The following is a 20,710-nucleotide window of genomic DNA, read 5'->3' as shown; positions in this document are numbered from 1 at the left end:
ATCTCCAAAACGGCGAAGGTGGTCGAATGTTCACGTGCTACTATCGTGAGAATCTACGGAAAGAGGTAGGACTGTCAAACTACCATTAGGCGCTAAATGGTTGGACGTCCACGATTCTTCACAGAACATGGCGTTCGGATATTTTTCTGCTCTGTAAGGCAGGATAAATGCTGATCTGCGGCATCTCTGCCGAAAGAGCACAACGCTGGTTCAGGAGCAGATATTAAGGGGCACATCGTTCATCGTACATTTTTGAACATAGAGCTCCATAGTAGACCACCCTACGTGTTACCAAGTTGACCCAATGACATCATCAGTTACGGCTGGAGTGGGCACAGGACCATCGGGGTTCGCCCATCGATCAATGGAAACATGTCGGCTCTTGGGGTGAATCACATTTTTGCTACACTAGATCGACGGTCGTCTCCATCAACACCTTCTTCGAGGAAACGGGCAATGCTTCGCGGATGCAGACTGGTGGGAGCAGTATTATGCTACGGGAGACATTCTCCTGCGCTTGCATGGGATATGTAGTAGTAATGGAAGACATGGTGACAGGTGCGAACCGCCCGCAGCCCCTTGATGTCTTCCCCGACAGCGATGTCATCTTTCAGCTGTATAATTGTCCGTGTATCGGGGCCAGAACCGTTCTACAGTGTTTTTAGGTGCATTATAGTCGACGTACGTTGATATCTTGGCGACCAAATTTGCCTGATGTACATGCTGTGGAACCCATCTGGGTCGCTATCGGGTGTCATCACCACGGCGGCTCATTATTGACGCGAATTTCACGACCGGAGGGTGGGTATCTAACGCCACACACCTTCACAAAACTATCAACAAGCTGTCGGATCCCTGATACGCAGAATCAGTGATTTATTTCGTTCCAAAGACGGGCAAACGAGGTATTAAGCAAGTGGTCATAATGTTTCGGCTCATCAGTGCAGGTTACTGGAGTAGTTGTGCGACTGGATTCGTGATTCCGTCAGACCTAGTAACTGACGGAAACTCATCGATAAAACGGGAGTGATATCTGATGTTCTCCTAGGAAACGTTATAGACTACCGCTGTTCCTTCTTCTTCATCTACATCTACATACATACTCCGCAATCCACCATACGGTGCGTGGCGGAGGGTACCTCGTACCACAACTAATATCTTCTCTCCCTGTTCCACACCCAAACAGAACAAGAGAAAAATGACTGCCTATATGCCTCTGTACGAGCCCTAATCTCTCTTAGCTTATCTTTGTGGTCTTTCCGCGGCAGTAAAATTGTACTGCAGTCGGCCTCAAATGCTGGTTCTCTAAATTTCCTCAGTAGCGATTTACGAAAAGAACGCCTCCTTTCCTCCAGAGACTCCCACCCGAGTTCCTCAAGCATTTCCGTAACACTAGCGTGATGATCAAACCTACCAGTAACAAATCTAGCAGCCCGCCTCTGAATTGCTTCTATGTCCTCCCTCAATCCGACCTGATAGGGATCCCAAACACTCGAGCAGTACTCAAGAATAGGTCGTATTAGTGTTTTATAAGCGGTCTCCTTTACAGATGAACCACATCTTCCTAAAATTCTACCAATGAACCGAAGACGGCTATCCGCCTTGCCCACAACTGCCATTACATGCTTGTCCCACTTCATATCGCTCTGCAATGTTACGCCCAAACATTTAATCGATGGGACTGTGTTAAGCGCTACACTACTAATGGAGTATTCAAACATTACGGGATTCTTTTTCCTATTCATCTGCATTAATTTACATTTATCTATATTTAGAGTTAGCTGCCATTCCTTACACCAATCACAAATCCTGTCCGAGTCATCTTGTATCCTCCTACAGTCACTCAGCGACGACACCTTCCCGTACACCACAGCATCATCAGCAAACAGCCTCACATTGCTATCCACCCTATCCAAAAGATCATATACACTCCTGGAAATTGAAATAAGAACACCGTGAATTCATTGTCCCAGGAAGGGGAAACTTTATTGACACATTCCTGGGGTCAGATACATCACATGATCACACTGACAGAACCACAGGCACATAGACACAGGCAACAGAGCATGCACAATGTCGGCACTAGTACAGTGTATATCCACCTTTCGCAGCAATGCAGGCTGCTATTCTCCCATGGAGACGATCGTAGAGATGCTGGATGTAGTCCTGTGGAACGGCTTGCCATGCCATTTCCACCTGGCGCCTCAGTTGGACCAGCGTTCGTGCTGGACGTGCAGACCGCGTGAGACGACGCTTCATCCAGTCCCAAACATGCTCAATGGGGGACAGATCCGGAGATCTTGCTGGCCAGGGTAGTTGACTTACACCTTCTAGAGCACGTTGGGTGGCACGGGATACTTGTGGACGTGCATTGTCCTGTTGGAACAGCAAGTTCCCTTGCCGGTCTAGGAATGGTAGAACGATGGGTTCGATGACGGTTTGGATGTACCGTGCACTTTTCAGTGTCCCCTCGACGATCACCAGTGGTGTACGGCCAGTGTAGGAGATCGCTCCCCACACCATGATGCCGGGTGTTGGCCCTGTGTGCCTCGGTCGTATGCAGTCCTGATTGTGGCGCTCACCTGCACGGCGCCAAACACGCATACGACCATCATTGGCACCAAGGCAGAAGCGACTCTCATCGCTGAAGACGACACGTCTCCATTCGTCCCTCCATTCACGCCTGTCGCGACACCACTGGAGGCGGGCTGCACGATGTTGGGGCGTGAGCGGAAGACGGCCTAACGGTGTGCGGGACCGTAGCCCAGCTTCATGGAGACGGTTGCGAATGGTCCTCGCCGATACCCCAGGAGCAACAGTGTCCCTAATTTGCTGGGAAGTGGCGGTGCGGTCCCCTACGGCACTGCGTAGGATCCTACGGTCTTGGCGTGCATCCGTGCGTCGCTGCGGTCCGGTCCCAGGTCGACGGGCACGTGCACCTTCCGCCGACCACTGGCGACAACATCGATGTACTGTGGAGACCTCACGCCCCACGTGTTGAGCAATTCGGCGGTACGTCCACCCGGCCTCCCGCATGCCCACTATACGCCCTCGCTCAAAGTCTGTCAACTGCACATACGGTTCACGTCCACGCTGTCACGGCATGCTACCAGTGTTAAAGACTGCGATGGAGCTCCGTATGCCACGGCAAACTGGCTGACACTGACGGCGGCGGTGCACAAATGCTGCGCAGCTAGCGCCATTCGACGGCCAAAACCGCGGTTCCTGGTGTGTCCGCTGTGCCGTGCGTGTGATCATTGCTTGTACAGCCCTCTCGCAGTGTCCGGAGCAAGTATGGTGGGTCTGACACACCGGTGTCAATGTGTTCTTTTTTCCATTTCCAGGAGTGTATGTATATAGAAAACAACAGCGGACCTACCACAGTTCCCTGGGGCACTCCAGATGATACCCTCACCCCCCATTGAACGCTCACCATCGAGGACAACGTACTGGGTTCTATTACTTAAGAACTCTTCGAGCCACTCACATATTTGGGAACCAATCCCATATGCTCGTATCTTAGTTAAGAGTCTGCACCGAGTCAAACGCTTTCCGGAAGTCAAGGAAGATGGCATCCGTCTGATACCCTTCATCCATGGTTCGCAAGAAATCATGTGAAAAAAGGCCGAGTTGCGTTTCGCAGGACCGATGTTTTCTAAAGCCGTGCTGGTGCATGGTCAGCAACTTCCCTGTCTCAAGGAAATTCATTATATTCGAACTGAGAATATGTTCGAGAAACCAGCAACAAACCGATGTTAAGGATAATGGTCTGTAATTTTGAGGATCCGACCTTCTACCCTTCTTATATACAGGCGTCACCTGCGCTTTTTTCCAGTCGCTCGGGACTTTACGTTGGGCAAGAGGTTCGCGATAAATGCAAGCTAAGTAAGGAGCCAGTGCAGTGGAGTACTCTCTGTAAAACCGAATTGGAATCCCATCAGGACCTGGCCATTTATTTATTTTCAACCCATTCAGCTGCTTCACAACCCCAGGGATATCTATCACTATACGGGACTCTCTACGAGACTCAAATGGCGGTCCTTTGTCCCGCACATACGCAGAAGCGGGGTGATGACAACACTCCTGTTGCCACCCCGTTAGCATAAAGCTGCGGCCCGGAAGTGCTCTGAGCTCCACTGGGCGCGGCAATGGTCTCAAGTGTTGGCTCCGGATATCACCTGCGCCTGTTCTGTGTCATCAACAACATAAACACGAACTGAAAGAGCCATAAGTCTTCGTCACTTTTAACTTCACCCTCTACGTGCTTCGACGATCTTCAGAAAATGGAAGGCATCTTCACAAAAACTGCTTTAAAAGGCAAGCATCCGCGATTTCTTGTAGAGGTATTGGAGGTGGACACGAGGTTTGCTTGCGACATACGCTGCCAATAACTGAATTAGATACATCATCTACAGAGGTGACATACAGGTAGTTTACTGCTATGAAAGGTAATTACAGCATATAACGAACAGTATGTGTTTTCCGCACACGAAACTGAACACATATAATATTCCTAAATTAATCAGTGTTGTATGGAATTGGTTGAGGTCAGCGACAGTATTATAAATTTATGAAATAATTTTGCTGAAAATTTAATTGGCACACAGAGTATAGTAATAAACACATCTTTATCACTTAGCACTTTCACATTCAGATGTTTACATTCCAAAGTCTCGTAACTACAAACATAAGCTTATTTCAGTTGCTAAGGCAGTACAAGCAATGGAAGTACAACCTTTTTTACGGCGGAGTATTTATGTTACGGCACATATTACATAATGTGATTATTTGGTATTTCTTAGTTATTCAGTAATGTGAAGACTGTATTTTTTGAGTTCACACTTTATATTAATAAAAAGCAGTCCACACTGGAGAAATTTTTGAAGTCACTTACAATTTTACTTCATTCAGCAGACTGTTACCAGACAATAAAATTTCCAGCAAAAATGCAAGTAAATACATTAATGAAATTATTGAAACCTGTAACTCACTTAAGTTATAGACTAAAATAAATGAATCTTTATATACAGGGTTAAATTTCGGTTCGTAATCTCAATGGCACACCCAGAAAATAATCCTCGTCGCACTTTAGATTAAAGTGCATGCAACTGTAATGCACCTGATAATGGCAGCATGTTGCCGAAACGACGTGTGCTAATAAGCATTAGTAAAAGATAGGTGACAAATGATGGCTGAAGTGATCGCTATAGCAAAAATCTACTTGTACCAGTATTGCTGGTCCCTGTTTTGATCACAAACGAGGTAGAATCTTCCCACACGTCGGTCAGGAGCCTGAAGATGGTGTAGCAAAACGCTGAAACTGATTGCCAAATAAAACAAGTTTGGAAATTAGAGTGCTGAAAGATGTCTAATTGGATATCCTCCATCGAACATCCGAGTCTTTCAGCCATCTCTAAAAAGATGGACATACAGAGACTCAGTAAAAAGTGTCCGAAACAGTAAAAATTATTCCACAAGTATATCACTCTCTCCATATGTTCACTTGTGTCTTTAAGCCACTTGTACGTCACATATACAAATGCTGAAGCTCACACATATAATTCCTACCAGTGCAAGTCACGGCCACCTCAGATGCTGCCGCAAGAAATCACTGATACTTGCCACTAAAACCAGCCTTATAAAAGATTGCTTCTACTTGACGATGACGGTTTAACCGTTCAAAAGCCTAGTGGATAGGGAGAGACAAATGAAACAGGTATTCCGTGCGCTCACTGCGGCGCAAGCTGGTTTTTGGAGTAGAGACATATGTGTACTGTAGATGAAAATGGGACTAGGGACGTATGAGCGCAAAAGCAAACGTGTTTTGTTAGTAGCGTTTATGCAGAACCTTGAAACGAGCATCGATTTACTTGTTTAGGTAGGAAATAAAGTCACTAAAGAACCCAGTGTGTGCCGTTCTGACTCATCTGTGTACAAAGTAAGGTTCAAGGATTTTGGAAGCTAGATGGCAATTCATCGCTTCAGCGGCATGGCCGCTACAGCTCATTCCGAAGCGCGGACGGTGCTTCATCCTCAAATATTGACCTGCGATATCATATTCGCTTTAATTAATTTTATCAGCGGCTATTTCGACCGTTGGTTGGCCGCCTAGCGGCAGGATAAAGCTCGGGCAGTTGCCAGAATGCGACGCAATTGCTTCCCATCTCATTTCTCTCCCTCTTTGTTTTTGCGTACAGAAATTCAGACGGTTCTCTTCCGTAATGTCACAGGTGGCATTATTTGTTTTTGGAACTTTACGATTCTCAGAAGCTGATTAATAAAGTATTGCTTGCTGGATATGAGAATAAAAGTTCTAAGTGACTTAAATACAAATATCTGCAGTTTTTTGTGCCTTTGTGAGAATCTCCTGGACGAAGTGTAATATATTCAGTAACGCTTTAACTTTTGCACTGTGCTCTGGGTTTATCAGAATACATGAAATGTATTAACAGTAGCGAATACGGGCACCAGTCAGCTGCATAGTGGAATGACGACAATCAATGTTTGTCCTGTATTTCCAGCTTACTATCAGGATAACCGAACGCGCTTCACGGCCAGAAGTGAACTTCCATATATCGTCAGCCATGTGCCTACAACCTGCAGTCGTACATCCGCATATCTATTATGTATATTCCCGTACAGGGGAGACATTTTAAGGGGAGCCGGAACGTCCTATACCTCCAATGTAACTATTAACACCAGAATGATGAAATTTTTACAGTATAATATTACATATATTTAATACCATGTACCATATGGATTTTAATTTATTGGTGTTTTTTGGGAAGGTATTAATTATTTTGTCACTGAAAATAATTGACACATTTTTTGGCATAGTATCTTTGAAATAAAATCTGTTATCAATTATCTATCACAAAAAGGCTATGATACAAGGTGTATATTGGCACTGTTTACATTCCTTGAAAACGTTAAGTCTTTATCTCTAATAGTTTAGCAAAAAATATTCCTTATATGGCAAAAAAGTGAACTTGTGGAAAACGAGTTCCAAAGTTTCACTAACATTTTAGTGGAGTCCAGCACCATAAGAGGGGTTTTCACTGTCACTAGACATCTCCCCATCAAGCCTTCTTTTCGCACCTTTCATTCTTTGTCTGGCTTGCCTCTCACACTCCTTTTCTTTCCTTTCAGCATCCCGTTTCCTATCATTATCTATCGACATCATTGCACTCACCATGTACTTTCCGGGCATCACATCCAACTTCTGCAGCACATTGCACTTTATAATGTTACCTTTGTTGTACGTAGCAATGGCATCATATACTCCAAAATGAAGAGTGTGAATTTCCACAAACTTTTTTTTTGAATTCTGGTCCAAATTACATTATTCACATTCTGATTTTGATTTTGTGTACGTCCATGGAGACATTTCCTCAAAAGTTCAGTTGCAGAAAGATCTCTGAAAATTGGTTTTATAGCCTTCATGACAGTTTCTGGTAGACTGTGATGATGCTTGTATACACGTTCAGATCCCTGATATTTGCTGTACTTGCACCAGGAATTGGGTCCCTGTGGGCATAGTCCATATAGTGGTTCCTCGTCAGTCGATAAGGTGTGGTAGTAAAGTGCCATTAGCCTTTTCCATTGCATCAAAACTGTGAGTATTTTGTCTTATTGCCACTCCATATTCTCTTTGCAATCTGTTGATTACCTCGTCTGTCAATCTTTTAGCTCCACCCAAAGGTTTTCCATCACTGAGTACTTGGCCTTTCATTGTGGTCTTCAGTCGACGCAACTTTGTTCCCATACGTTTCTGAACGTGACGTATGCACTCCTGTTTAGTAATGGTAACATCATTTCCATAAGGTTTCCGCTCATATACAGCAGCAAAAGACTTCGAATAACCACCACCGAGTTGTATTTTGAGAATTTCGTTGGTGATGATAGTAGATTCATTACACCACAAAACATTTGACCAGCAGAGTATCCCTTACCGATTGACCTTAGAGCATGAACACATCTAATATTTACACCATAGTACTTGCTTTTCTCACAATCAGTTTCACCTTGGCCTATTTCGACATATTCCGAGTTCCAAAATGAAACACTGTAATGACAATTAGTACAATGGAGACGGATTTCTGCTGCAAGTCCTATGTGTCGCTTGACATTTACTGACATACTCAATTCGCAACATTCCTTACACAGTACTGAACTCTCAATCACCTTTGAGAGCAATGAAATGTTAATTATTTCGTTCACATTATCTTCACTACACTTCTCCAATAAACTGCAGTATTTTCCAGTTGATCCATGCAACTTCTTGCTTGTGCTAGAGACAGGAGTAGATTTCACTTCATGAATAACCTCACTATTTTCAGAATAATTTCCCAAGGGCGGAGAAATTGACAGAGTTCCACTAGTGTACCTCAGAGGAGGCTTCTTCCTCTTGTAAACTCTGTTACTAAATCGAGGCATATTTGATAAGTTCCAGTTACGCAATAGAAATACAACACAAATCGTGCAATAACCACCAAATGCTCAATGTAAACAACAGTATCCAAAGACTACAATACGCAGACAAAACAATTGCCTATCAAATCGTGTTGCCAATATAATAAAAAGTCTTTGGAAAGACCGGAAGTTTTGAAAAATGTTTTCACTGAACATGTAGCCATGGAAATTCAATGTCGCGACATGCCCTCTACAGCTCATTATTGAAAATAATATTTTCAATACTTGGAGTTGAGCTACAGGTAAGATTAATATGTCACTTTAAAGAGGAAGATCTGTAGTATTTTATTTCACAATAAACTGAAAACCCAAAATTTCATCATTTTTAGGGTCCGGGTTCTCTTAATTAAAAGCCGCTTGCCCCGTGTCAGTTGATAAATACGATATTGCTGTGGCTGTGTTGGTCAGAAGGAACATTATATCGTACTTCTGAAGAACACAGAATGTTCGGAAGAAACATTACATCGTACTTCTGAACAACACAGAATGTTCGGAAGGAACATTACATCGTACGTCTGAACAACACAGAATGTTCAGAAGGAACATTACATCGTACGTCTGAACAACACAGAATGTTCAGAAGGAACATTACATCGTACGTCTGAACGACACAGAATGTTCAGAAGGAACATTACATTGTACTTCTGAACAACACAGGCACTGCAATATCGCATTATTAGAATAATTCTCGCACTCGTATCTCTCTCTCCCAAGGAAGTCAGGTGCCGCACAGATTCATTGGAATAACCTCTGATGCCACACCATCAAGGGGTATTTATACCATGTTAATATTCAACGAACGAAATTCTGAAGCAGTCGCAATAGCTAAATGAATTTTATGTATTTTCCTGGGGCGACTGACAGATATTCCTTAGGTACAGAGGTAGTTTTCCTTCGTTTTGAAAGTTCAGTAAGTACTCGCATCAATAACTGCAAATTATCACCAAGAAGGCTTTTTTTTTAAACTGTGTCCTTTTGAGCAGGAGTCCCCTATTCACAGTAAAAATTCGCCAGAGCCTGGCAACTTAACATCACATAGTGGCTCGTCCAGATCTTCCTGTAAGAAAACAGTGTTAGGCAGATCACAAAAAAATAGTTCCACTCTGGTCACTCTACGTCTCTTTGAATAGAATCTAGGCAGAACAGCAGTCCTCATTTTTCAGCTTGTCTTCGAAGAGACAATACGCACTTGCACTTGTGGTGTAGTGTGCTTCAGACCACGCGGACCTGAGAATTAGGCGTTACTTTGGGATACGTTTTTACTACAGTGCAGAATCCTCTGAAGAACGGAGAAAGCAACTAATAGAACGAGCAATCATTTTTATCGGTTTGATCTTCGGAAGTCGTGATAATTCTTTTTTTTTTTTTAGTTCATCGATGGCAACGTGGAAGTTCGAGCACAACCGAGCCTCGAGATTGAACGTACTGCCACTCAGGTAACGCAAAAGTATTCTATAGAGAGATTCAGTGATTATGTTACAGACTTTCAGGGATGATGGAGAAGGGCAAATGTATCAGTCTCAGGTAATGGATCCAGGTGCGGACACGAAAAAATGGAAGGATAAATAAAATTGTTCTGATACCTTTGACAAGGGACCTTTATTACAGCAAGCTCTTCGCTTTCCGTATTTCTAGAGGTGTTAGTATGGACCAGAGCACGAAAAAAGACCAGTAAACATGGCCACTCGAGTGCATAGCTTAAGAGGTATGAGAACTTGTTCATATTTGGTGTTGTGAAATACATATTTTCTGATAGAAATTGCGCATAGGTCCCAACGTATGCATTTTAGAGACCATATTTACTAGACCTTTTCTCTCATTTTGGTCCATACTACCTCCTCCAAAAATAAGGAAAGCAAAAAGCTTACAGTAGAAAAGATGTACTGTTAGATATATCAGGACGATATTCTCTTATAACTTTCTACTTGATCGTTTCCGGCCAAGCATCTGTTACCTCAAACTGACAAACTTTATCATCCCTGGAAGTCTGTAATGTCACCCTGTGTAGCTGTTGTGAAATTACTCTTTTATGTTTCTGTCATTATCCTCATTATTCCATGTATCTTATTAGGTGTGAATTCTATTTTCCAAAATTCGTTTTTCTGAATAATGTCTTCCAGTTTTGTTCTTAATATGCTTGTTAGATGACTTAAGCACTGTTTGCCTTCTTCTGTGTGCTATTATTGCATAGTTGTGTTTTGACTGTTCGTACTCTTTGAAACCATTACTATATCTTACATTGGAGTCTAAATACAACTGTCGTATCACCAGTGTTTGTAATTTTCCTCTCCTGTCCTACAATTTACACTGGTTATACAAAACATTTTGGCCACATATTTAACACCAAGTTTAAAACTGTCATGGACTATGCAATACACCAACAGTTCTGGGTGGTATGGGTCTGACATGTTCCTGGTTGGCTTACAAAGGTACGTAGGACCAGCACTCTGCGGACAAATCACGTAATTGCCGTAAATTAGGACCAGTGGTTTGTAGCTGTTGATCTGGTGCCCGATAGCGTCCCAGATGTGTTCCTTAAGGCGAATTCACTGGCCAGGACATCAACGTGAGTTCAGTGTCAAGCTCCTCAAAGCCCTGTAACACAATTGTGATCTTGTGGGTTGGACAGTTATCCTCCTGGAATATGGTATCTCCATCGGGTAAGACATGGAGCTTGAAGGAATGCAGGTGGTCCACAGCATATTTCCAATTGGTGGCACCCATTTGGTAAAAGCTTAGTTGTGAAATAGCGACATTATCCTAGATTATTTGATGTCTTTGTTACATCAGTCGTGTGGTAAGCTTCTGCTACTCTCTTTTGGTTTAAATAACGGTGATCGGAACGAAGCCTATATGCTATATTGCCATCTGATGATTATCAAGGCACAATAGTAACTGATGTCCCATCACGAAGTTACTGATTTATAAATTATTGCATTTCAGACTGTAAATGATGTGGAGTTGGGTTGGGTTGTTTGAGGGAAGAGACCAAACAGCGAGTTCATCGGTTTCATCGGATTAGGGAAGGAGGGGGAAGGAAGTCCGCCGTGACCTTTCAAAGGAACCATCCCGGCATTTGCCTGGAGCGATTTAGGGAAATCACGGAAAACCTAAATGATGTGGAATTCTATATGATTTCTTATATATGAGCTGTTCATTCCCAGTGGGAATATGATGTCGAGTTAGTGGCATGGCAGGCAATGGTGCTGGAGGATCAAGTAACTCACAATATTCTTCCAGCAGTCTCACTGTCTCACTGTGGTCTCCTCGTCCTGTCCCTCTAAATGTGACACTTTCCTCTTCAGTGTGGCCAGCCGTAGTGGCCGTGCGGTTCTAGGCGCTGCAGTCTGGGACCGCAAGACCGCTACAGTCGCAGGTTCGAATCCTGCCTCGGGCATGGATGTGTGTGGTGTCTTTAGGTTAGTTAGGTTTAACTAGTTCTAAGTTCTAGGGGACTAATGACCTCAGAAGTTGAGTCCCATAGTGCTCAGAGCCATTTGAACCATTTTTCTTCAGTGTGGTTAAACTAACTGGCTGTTCCAGAGTTGCATGGGCTGATGTGAAATACCTACCTGATTCATTATCGTTCAGTACTTTTAAGCTGCCTACCAGTGTGCCACTGAGAATTCCATCTCTTCGGAAGTAATCAGTGTTGACAGGCATAACTCGTCTTCCGTCAATTTCCCGTCTGTGTGACAAACTAAGTCGTGCAAAACATTGTGCTTTATCCAACTCTTCATTCTGAGGTGAAAATTCAAACATTTTCAAAGAATTAACTGGTGGATCAGCACCACGTTAACTCAGATTAATTTTTCCGTACCTGTTGTTATAATGTCTTGTGAGTTGACTTTAAGGCACCTTGCACGCAGTTTAGTGGGTTGGCTATGGCCTAGAGGTGATCCTTGAAGCAGCTACGTCCTTATCGTTTGGACATGTTACAAGTTCTAAGGCCTAGTAAATTTCCAATCGAAATGTAGCTGCATGACGATGAATATTTTCTGGATAATATCACTGAGGAATCTACATTTCATCTAAATCGATGTATGAACACATAGAGTGCACATCTGGGGCTCATAAAATCCCCACAAGATAGTACAGTAGCATGAAACTCAATGTTTTTTTGTGCCGTATCCCGGTGGAAAGTTTGTGGGCTTTTCTTTTTCGGTCAGGCAGTTGTTTCTTATCTTGATACGCTAGAACCACGGCACGCTCCTCAATTGGAAGAAACTGAACCACATAAGTTTTATTTGGTAGCAAGATGGTGCGCCGCCTCAGCAACGTAACTCAGAACGCGAATCGTTAAAAACAACACTGCTCTCGACCACTAGACTGGCCACAAGAGACCGGATGATAGAGCTTGCTTCGCGTGGTCTTCAAGTTCACGCTATCGGACGCTCTGCGATTTTTACCTTTGGGAGTTGATAAAGCATCATGCGCATGTATCTCCGCTACCAGCTGACCTACCCGACTTACTGGCAGAAGTAAGGCTGTGAGTACCGGGCGTGAGTCGTGCTTCGGTAGCCCAGATGGTAGAGCACTTGCCCGCGAAAGGCAAAGGTCCCGAGTTCGAGTCTCGGTCGGGCACACAGTTTTAATCTGCCAGGAAGTTTCATATCAGCGCACACTCCGCTGCAGAGTGAAAATTTCATTCAGGACTGAAGCATGTTTTTCAACAATTACTACAGCCACACTGTACAAGGCACTATTTTATTCATTTTGTTTAGAGAGCACCGCAGCTGTTTTCGTAAATTACACTGCAGGAAATACTGCAACCAGCACAAGGCATTTCTGGAATGATTTTGTTGTACCATTACTAGTTTCGGGCCGGAGACCTTCGTCAGTTGGTAGCGTTGACTTCTCTGCAAGTTTCACATTTGTGTCTTTATGAAAAGCTCTCCTTTACATATTATAAGACAGAGTTTTGATTTTCTTTTGTAATCCATGCTGATGTAAAACTTATAAAGAAGTCATCGATACCATGTGACGATGGGTTCAGGCCCGAAACTGGTAATGGTACAATAAAATCATTTCAAAAAGACTTGTGGCTGCTTGCAGTATTTCCTGCAGTGTTGCACTGATCAAGATTTGGCACTCACATTGAACACTGTAAATGGGTATGCTCTGCCGTTTGGTGTATTGCTTATGGCTGTAAACTAAATATAATAAACGCTGCGGTCTCTTAAAACTCTGTTATTCCTTGTGAAACACCCAATATTAGTGTTGTGACTTGGCAAGACACCAACCCACTATGAGAGGAAGCCGAAAGGCACGCGTTTAGCTCACGCAGGCTGGCGTGAGGTCTGGAACAGGTCAAGGTCTTATAGTAGCAAAAATAGTACGTGATTTCTGGAATACTTAACTTTAATCCATAATTGGTGAACATCGGTCTGACGGTACATGCATTACAAGATAAATAGCAAATGATAATGGCGCCTTGCTAGGTCGTAGCAAATGACGTAGCTGAAGGCTATGCTAACTATCGTCTCGGCAAATGAGAGTGTAATTTGTCAGTGAACCATCGCCAGCAAAGTCGGCTGTACAACTGGGGCGAGTGCTAGGACGTCTCTCTAGACGTGCCTGCAATCACTGACAGTGGCGACACGTGGGTCCGACGTATACTAACGGACCGCGTCCGATTTAAAGGCTACCACCTAGCGAGTGTGGTGTCTGGCGGTGACACCACAATTAGAGAGTGAAAATCGTACAGGGAAATAAAGGTTTGACAACAGTAAGCAGGCTGAAGTGGATATAAGTAGCAGCTAAAGTGATGAAGTGGCTTGTAGAGGATAGTGTAGCATGCAATGCGACATCAGATCTGTCTATGACTGAAGATAACAACACAGGCGTGCCTGGTTTGTTAACAAGCACTGTCATTCATTTTTCTAAGGTGGCAGAATAAATGGTCAGATTCGCACCTTACATGAGACCTTTACAAATCGCGATGAGAAGGTGAAGATGACACCTAACGTAAATCGACAGTTATGAGAACATTTGCCTATCAATATGAAATGCAAAAAGGGATGACAGTAAATTGACGGTAATTAACACACCATTACCATACAATGCATGTCTTTGAGCGGAAGGTAGAACAGGGAACGCGGGTGGAGTCGCTTTTAGTTTTGAAAAGCCAGCTCCACCATAGCGTAGCGAAGCCGTGCTGTGGGAGTTACGCTGGCAACCACTTAAAGGGGTGGCTGGAAGGAGGCCAGTGACCCTGGGCCAGGTGATTCAAGCTGGAGGGCTGCCTGTAGCGAGGAGATCGGTACAAGAGCAGAGAAGCTTTTTGAAAACTGCGTTTAGAAATTCCAACGGGATACGAACAAAAGCAAGTGACGCATTTTCGTCCAGCGAGTGCGACACACGGAAAGGTCAATGTACTTTAGGCGTCTATAATGGGCACAAAACGTACGATTGGCGGAAACTCACTAGGAAGGAGAAAACTACTGAAGTTTCGATGCAGTTTGATAGGAGGGACGTTGCGATTGGTAGAGGGTGTTTCTACAAAATAAGAGGAATGCTCCTATTGATCGAAAAAAGCTATGGCGTGAAAAAGGAACCCAAGTGGAGGGAAGCAGTTCTGCCATGAGAGGACAAGAGACAAATTTTGGTTGGGGACTCTTCTCTGAACTGGTGTCAAGTGCTGATCGGAGCGCTTAAAGCTCCGTATGACGCAGAGAAGAAATTGGTGTGGACACTGCGTTCACAGCGGCTGCACTCCTGCTAAAATTAGCTGTAGCAATGTTTAGCTCCAACTGTGGAGAAACGAACCAGCCAAATTAGTTAACTGGTCTTGCGAGAACTGAGAGGGCACTATAATATGCAGGACGCTTCAACAACGCACGTGTATATCGCTACATAATAAGACTAGGGCTGAGTACATGTTTTTTCGTATAACGAGAAACATAGGGAAAGTTTCTGCTGTAAAGTTCAGCAAAGGCCAGATTAGTTTTGTAGGAATTTCAGTGGGAGCGAGCGGCATTGCAGACAGCAGCACGTCGCAGCTTAAAGTAAATGCTGCGTGCAGAGGCGTAAACTTTGTTGGTTAACCAGATTGCGTCCACTGTAAACTCGAGCGGCCTTGGGTAATCTTGCGCTCAAATTTGTCACTTAACTAACCATCCACCGTGGACTTGATTGTCATTGAGCCGTAGTAAAAAATTGCTGTTTTGAGGAGCGCGCCGCAGCAGGTAGTGTGAAGCAGTAGCCCTCCGTTTCTGGAGGTGGCGCCGCTGCGGCAATCCCAGCTTTGGTGTCTCCCTCAGGCGGGAAAGGGGAAAGCTTGCCTGTTCACGTGCATTTAAGGGGAGCTATGAGCTCGCCAGTCGGGTACGTACCACTCCCCTATCAGACTGCTATTTAAAACTTCTCGACGATTTTCTTCAGGATCGCAGATTATATGTTCGCATTGATGACAAGAATTCAACAACACGGCCTGTCCTTGAAGGACTTCCACAAGGATCGGTCATCTCTCCACTGCTGTTTAATTTATATATTAACGACCTCCCGAGGGTGCCACATGTTACTGCCAGTTTCTATGCCGACGACACAGCGCTCCTGACTGCAGGCACCAGAATGGACCACCTCGTCACACGGATGCAGCGCCAACTAGATTTAGTGGACCACTGGACCCACATGAGCAAAATAACGGTCAATGCGGAAAAAACCAAAGTTATTGTCTTCACACGTCGGAGACCCATCGTCAATGACCGCCTGCGGATATCAGACCAGCCACTCCCCTGGGCAACAACTGTAAAATACCTGGGAGTGCATCTAGACGCCAAACTGTTGTATAGTCATCACATTATGGAGAAGAAGACGTCTGGCCTCAAAATGCTGGGAGCTCTCCTCCCCTTTCTGAAGAGCTCATACCTCAGCCAACGCACGAAACTCCAGTTGTACCATGCCACAGTCGAACCATCTATTTTGTATGGATCGACCTCTTGGGGTACTACGTGTGCCACTAACTACAAGAAGTTACAGGTTGTACATAGCAGATGCCTACGATGGATCACAGGAGCCCAATGGTGGATCCGAAATCATGACATTCATCGAGCCTTAAGCGAATCTTACCTCTCAGACAAGGTCAAGGAGAAGGCACGAACCTTATTTCGGAAGTTGGACATGATACGTGACAGTACACCACAACTCACCACAGTAGGTGCGGTAGAACCCTTACGCAACCACAAATATAAAGTACCAAAGGCGATAGTATTTGAGCCTCCGTAAATGATATCCCTACGTAATTCTCCATAATTTAAGGACATATCGTCCTTTAGCACTTCTACACACATGTTTTCAAACACACACCAAAAGCAGCGAGTTAAAGGACCCTTCTGTGTGCCCAAACTAAAGCTGAAAGAAGAATAAATAAATAAAGAGAAAATTTTTACCCCTTCCATTCCCTACAGAAGTAAAACTCAACGAAGTTTTTTTTTTTGCTCTGAGCACTATGGGACTCAACTGCTGAGGTCATTAGTCCCCGATAACTTAGAACTAGTTAAACCTAACTAACCTAAGGACATCACAAACATCCATGCCCGAGGCAGGATTCGAACCTGCGACCGTAGCGGTCTTGCGGTTCCAGACTGCAGCGCCTTTAACCGCACAGCCACTTCGGCCGGCTCAACGAAGTTGATCAGACTTCAACACCACCACAAAAAAAAAAAAAAAAAAAAAAAAAAAAAAAAAAAAAAAAAAAAAAAAAAAAAAAAATCGTCAGTCGGTCAGTTGGTCAGTGAGTCAGTCTGGGAGTCAGTGCAGTCGACAGAGTTATTCGGAAGGCAGACACTCGCATGTTAGTCGTCGGCCCTAAGTCTCAGTCACTGTTGGGTTGTGGACAGTGTCGGGTTCGTCGTTACTCCACTGTTGGACGAGTTGGCAGTCAGCAGCAGGCAGGTCCGCACTGTGCAAGTACATGCCGGCACCGTGGTCGACGCAGACGGAAGGCCGTTGGTCGATCGGTCGGCTGGTCGTCAGATGGCGACATGTGGTCTTCTGAGCACTGACAACAGTATCAGTCGGGAAAAGTTGGCAGCCAGCAACAGTCGGGTCCGTATGGTGTTAATATTTGCGAGGTGCCGGGGCTAGCAGTGCATTTAACGCTAAATTCTAGAATCTACATATGTAAATGATGCTCTAAGCCCCCCCTATTCTAGCTCCGACTTTTGCTGTTGCACAAGGATTAAAAAATATACGCGAACTGACTTTAATCAACCCTGCAAGTGGAGTAGAAAAGAGTTTGGCACCTGCAATAATTTAATTTGATAAATAAGTTAAATAAAGGAAGGTTTCATAAACGTAGTGAGAAATGATGGGTTGCTCTACCGATTAACAGAATGAAAGTTCTGTCCAAAATAACAATATGATTTATTAAGACTAAACACAAAATAATAAACAAAAACACATGAAACATTTATAATACATCAAATTGGCTCAAATTGGATACTCAAACAAACGCTGTGAAGGTGAAGTTGTCCCTAAACTAGATTGTGAGGTTTATGACGAAGTGGTATGTGGAGCCAATTCCTTGCCACTCAAATCTTAAGAGAGACACACAGCTAACCCAACATTAATTGCTGCTACTCAAGACAGAACAAAGTTAGAAAAAGGCGAGCAGGCGCGCTCTGCTGAGCTCTGATTATCACCTAGGAAAATCCCTATCTGCCGGTGCTGCGGACATACATTACCAAACTGTCTTCTTAGCTGCCAGAACACGATCTGGCGTACCGGAGGCGATGGCTGGTTGCTTCGTCGTCCTCGACCGAAAGGCGAGAGCTGACCCTCTAGAGCACCCGTACAGGCCGAACACACAACATTCCCGCCCCCACGACAGTGGCCGTGGTTAAACGTTCCAATCAGCAACTCGAAAACCGGGGTAAAATTCCACTCTATTGCCGGAGCACTACCATTCCACCAATGGAGATTCTTGGCGCCAATTTCTGCGCTGATTTTGCTACGTCACAGAGCTATGCCCTGAGCAAGCCAATCACAGTTATTATTTTGCAGAAAGCGCGGGAATTTTCCCGCCACAACTGCCTGGGTACACAAGTCATTCCCACGCCTCGCTGGTAGCCCGCCAGAAAGTGTTTTCGCTAAGTTTCTGCGAAGTAACGGAACCTCTAGCCCAGCCGCTACTTCAGGCCCCTCCAGGCGTGTCTTTTGACAATGTCGGCGTCTGGAAAGCATTCACTCGACTCCCTCACACTCGTCGGCTTAACACTTCGAGATCTGCAGAGCCCGCCTGTCACCGGACCACCTGGGTGACGAGAGACGCTACGTGGGAAGTCCACGTGTGAAGGAATAGCAACTTTCCACCGCATGCAATTAGAGAGGAGAATCGTAAGATAGAAATATGAGAGGGGGCTCATGCCACCTCTCATTGCCCCTACGCCATTTTAGTTTGTAATTGGTGAGCGGTTGGCTCACTTAGGAGCAAGGTAGTGAGTCAATCGCCCAAGAACAATCTTGCAAACTGACTCCACATGCCGCACTCTATAAAGAAAATCACTGCAACTGAAAAATGCAGCTCATAGAGGTAGGATTATTTATGATGTAGCCAACTTCACCTTCTTAATATGGAACACTAACACTCACATCACACATCCATACCCAGGGAGCCCCTTCCAAACACCGATTCACACAGACATTCACTCTCTAAATATGGCCCGGGCATGTGAGCCAAATATGGAGCAATTTATTCTTTGCAATCAGAGTTGGAGTGCTCCGTAATTAAATGCCCAAGATGTTACAACAATTTTAATCATTAAACTAACCTGAACTCACTCACACATGATACTATTTAAGTTAACAATCTCTTTGTGAGCTTTCAGAATCTAATTACAACCTCCAATTCATTCTGTCTCCCTGCAGCAAGAATAACCTTTACAAAATGTTCCCTGAACTGATGGTCCATTCACGATGACAGTGGTGGTATCTGCTTCAGTTTATGGGGACTTCAGACACACTGTTTGCATACACACAACAATAAATACAAAATACAAAAAAAACATGGTGTGGAGAACAATACAGTAATTTGTAATAAGAATTACAGTGTAAAACACAAACACATACAAGGTATAGCATACATTACAAAAACAACACTAGAGAAAGAAATTTAAGAAAAAAACAAGGTTCATGGGGCATCAAGTTGTGCGTGCACATTGCACAAATTCACGACTGTGCTGAGAATGAGACACTAAATCACATTGTTAGAAATATTCGAAGCACTTCACAAATTCCACCGTACTGACATCACATAGGGCTAAACGTTGGGTGTTGTTGCTACGTTGTTGCAACGGCAATAGGGTGTGCTGGAGCATCTGCAGTACTCTGTTGAGATTGCACCAAGACCCACGCATATGATCTCGGCAGTACGGTAGGAAGACACAGTGATAGGCTCTCCTCACGTCGATTAATTGTCTCTGAGGTCTACTTGTTGGGATACATCACTAGTCTAGGTCTCTTCTCTCGCTGGACAGTACTTTACGTTTCCCAATATTGCAGTTCGATGAGGGATGATGGCACGTGGAGTGACTCCACAAGTGTGAGGTCATCCATACAGGATCGAACTAGTAGCGACGAGTGCTATAACTGCTCTCTAATAGAGAGGAGAAGTTAGAAATGAGACAATTCAATTGTTAGAGTTTGTGGCACAGTACTGCTTTGTGTATACAGATCGGCCAATGCTAGTGAGTTGTATAAACCCAAACAGATGAGTATATAGCATCCCTTTCTGTCCTGAGGCACATGAGACGCCGGTTATGACATCATATGTTATCTTCTTCGTGTACTCACGACAACGTGGTCTGCCGCAGGGAATCCCTCCAAACGGCTGCCGCGTCCGGAGAGCTAGCTGGCTGTCGCGTGTGGGTCGCATGTCAGTGTCAACGGCCAGCCTCACTTTCGCTTGTGGCCCGGCGAGGGCTGTCTGCCGCCTAATCCCTCAGGTATACGGCCCGGTGACTGTCAGCTTGTAGGACCGGATGCTCTCGCGCCCTTCACGTCAGGTGGCGCGCTGACGCTCTCCTTGCAGGTAGCCGATGACCTCTTGTTTTTGCTCCGGCTGGCCTCTGCATTGCCACGATTCCCGTCATCTGCACAGTTCTGACAAAGATCTTATGCCTAACTTTTTCCCATGACCTTCTATGTTATAATGAATTTACATAACGATACATTGATGGTCTGTCATTTCAGACACTTATTTTAATTTTATAGTTATCAATCTATGGCTATACCCATA

The sequence above is a fragment of the Schistocerca serialis genome, chromosome 8 (genome assembly GCF_023864345.2).
Source record: "Schistocerca serialis cubense isolate TAMUIC-IGC-003099 chromosome 8, iqSchSeri2.2, whole genome shotgun sequence".
Lineage (NCBI taxonomy): Eukaryota > Metazoa > Arthropoda > Insecta > Orthoptera > Acrididae > Schistocerca > Schistocerca serialis.
Note: the sequence above shows the minus strand (reverse complement) of the source record.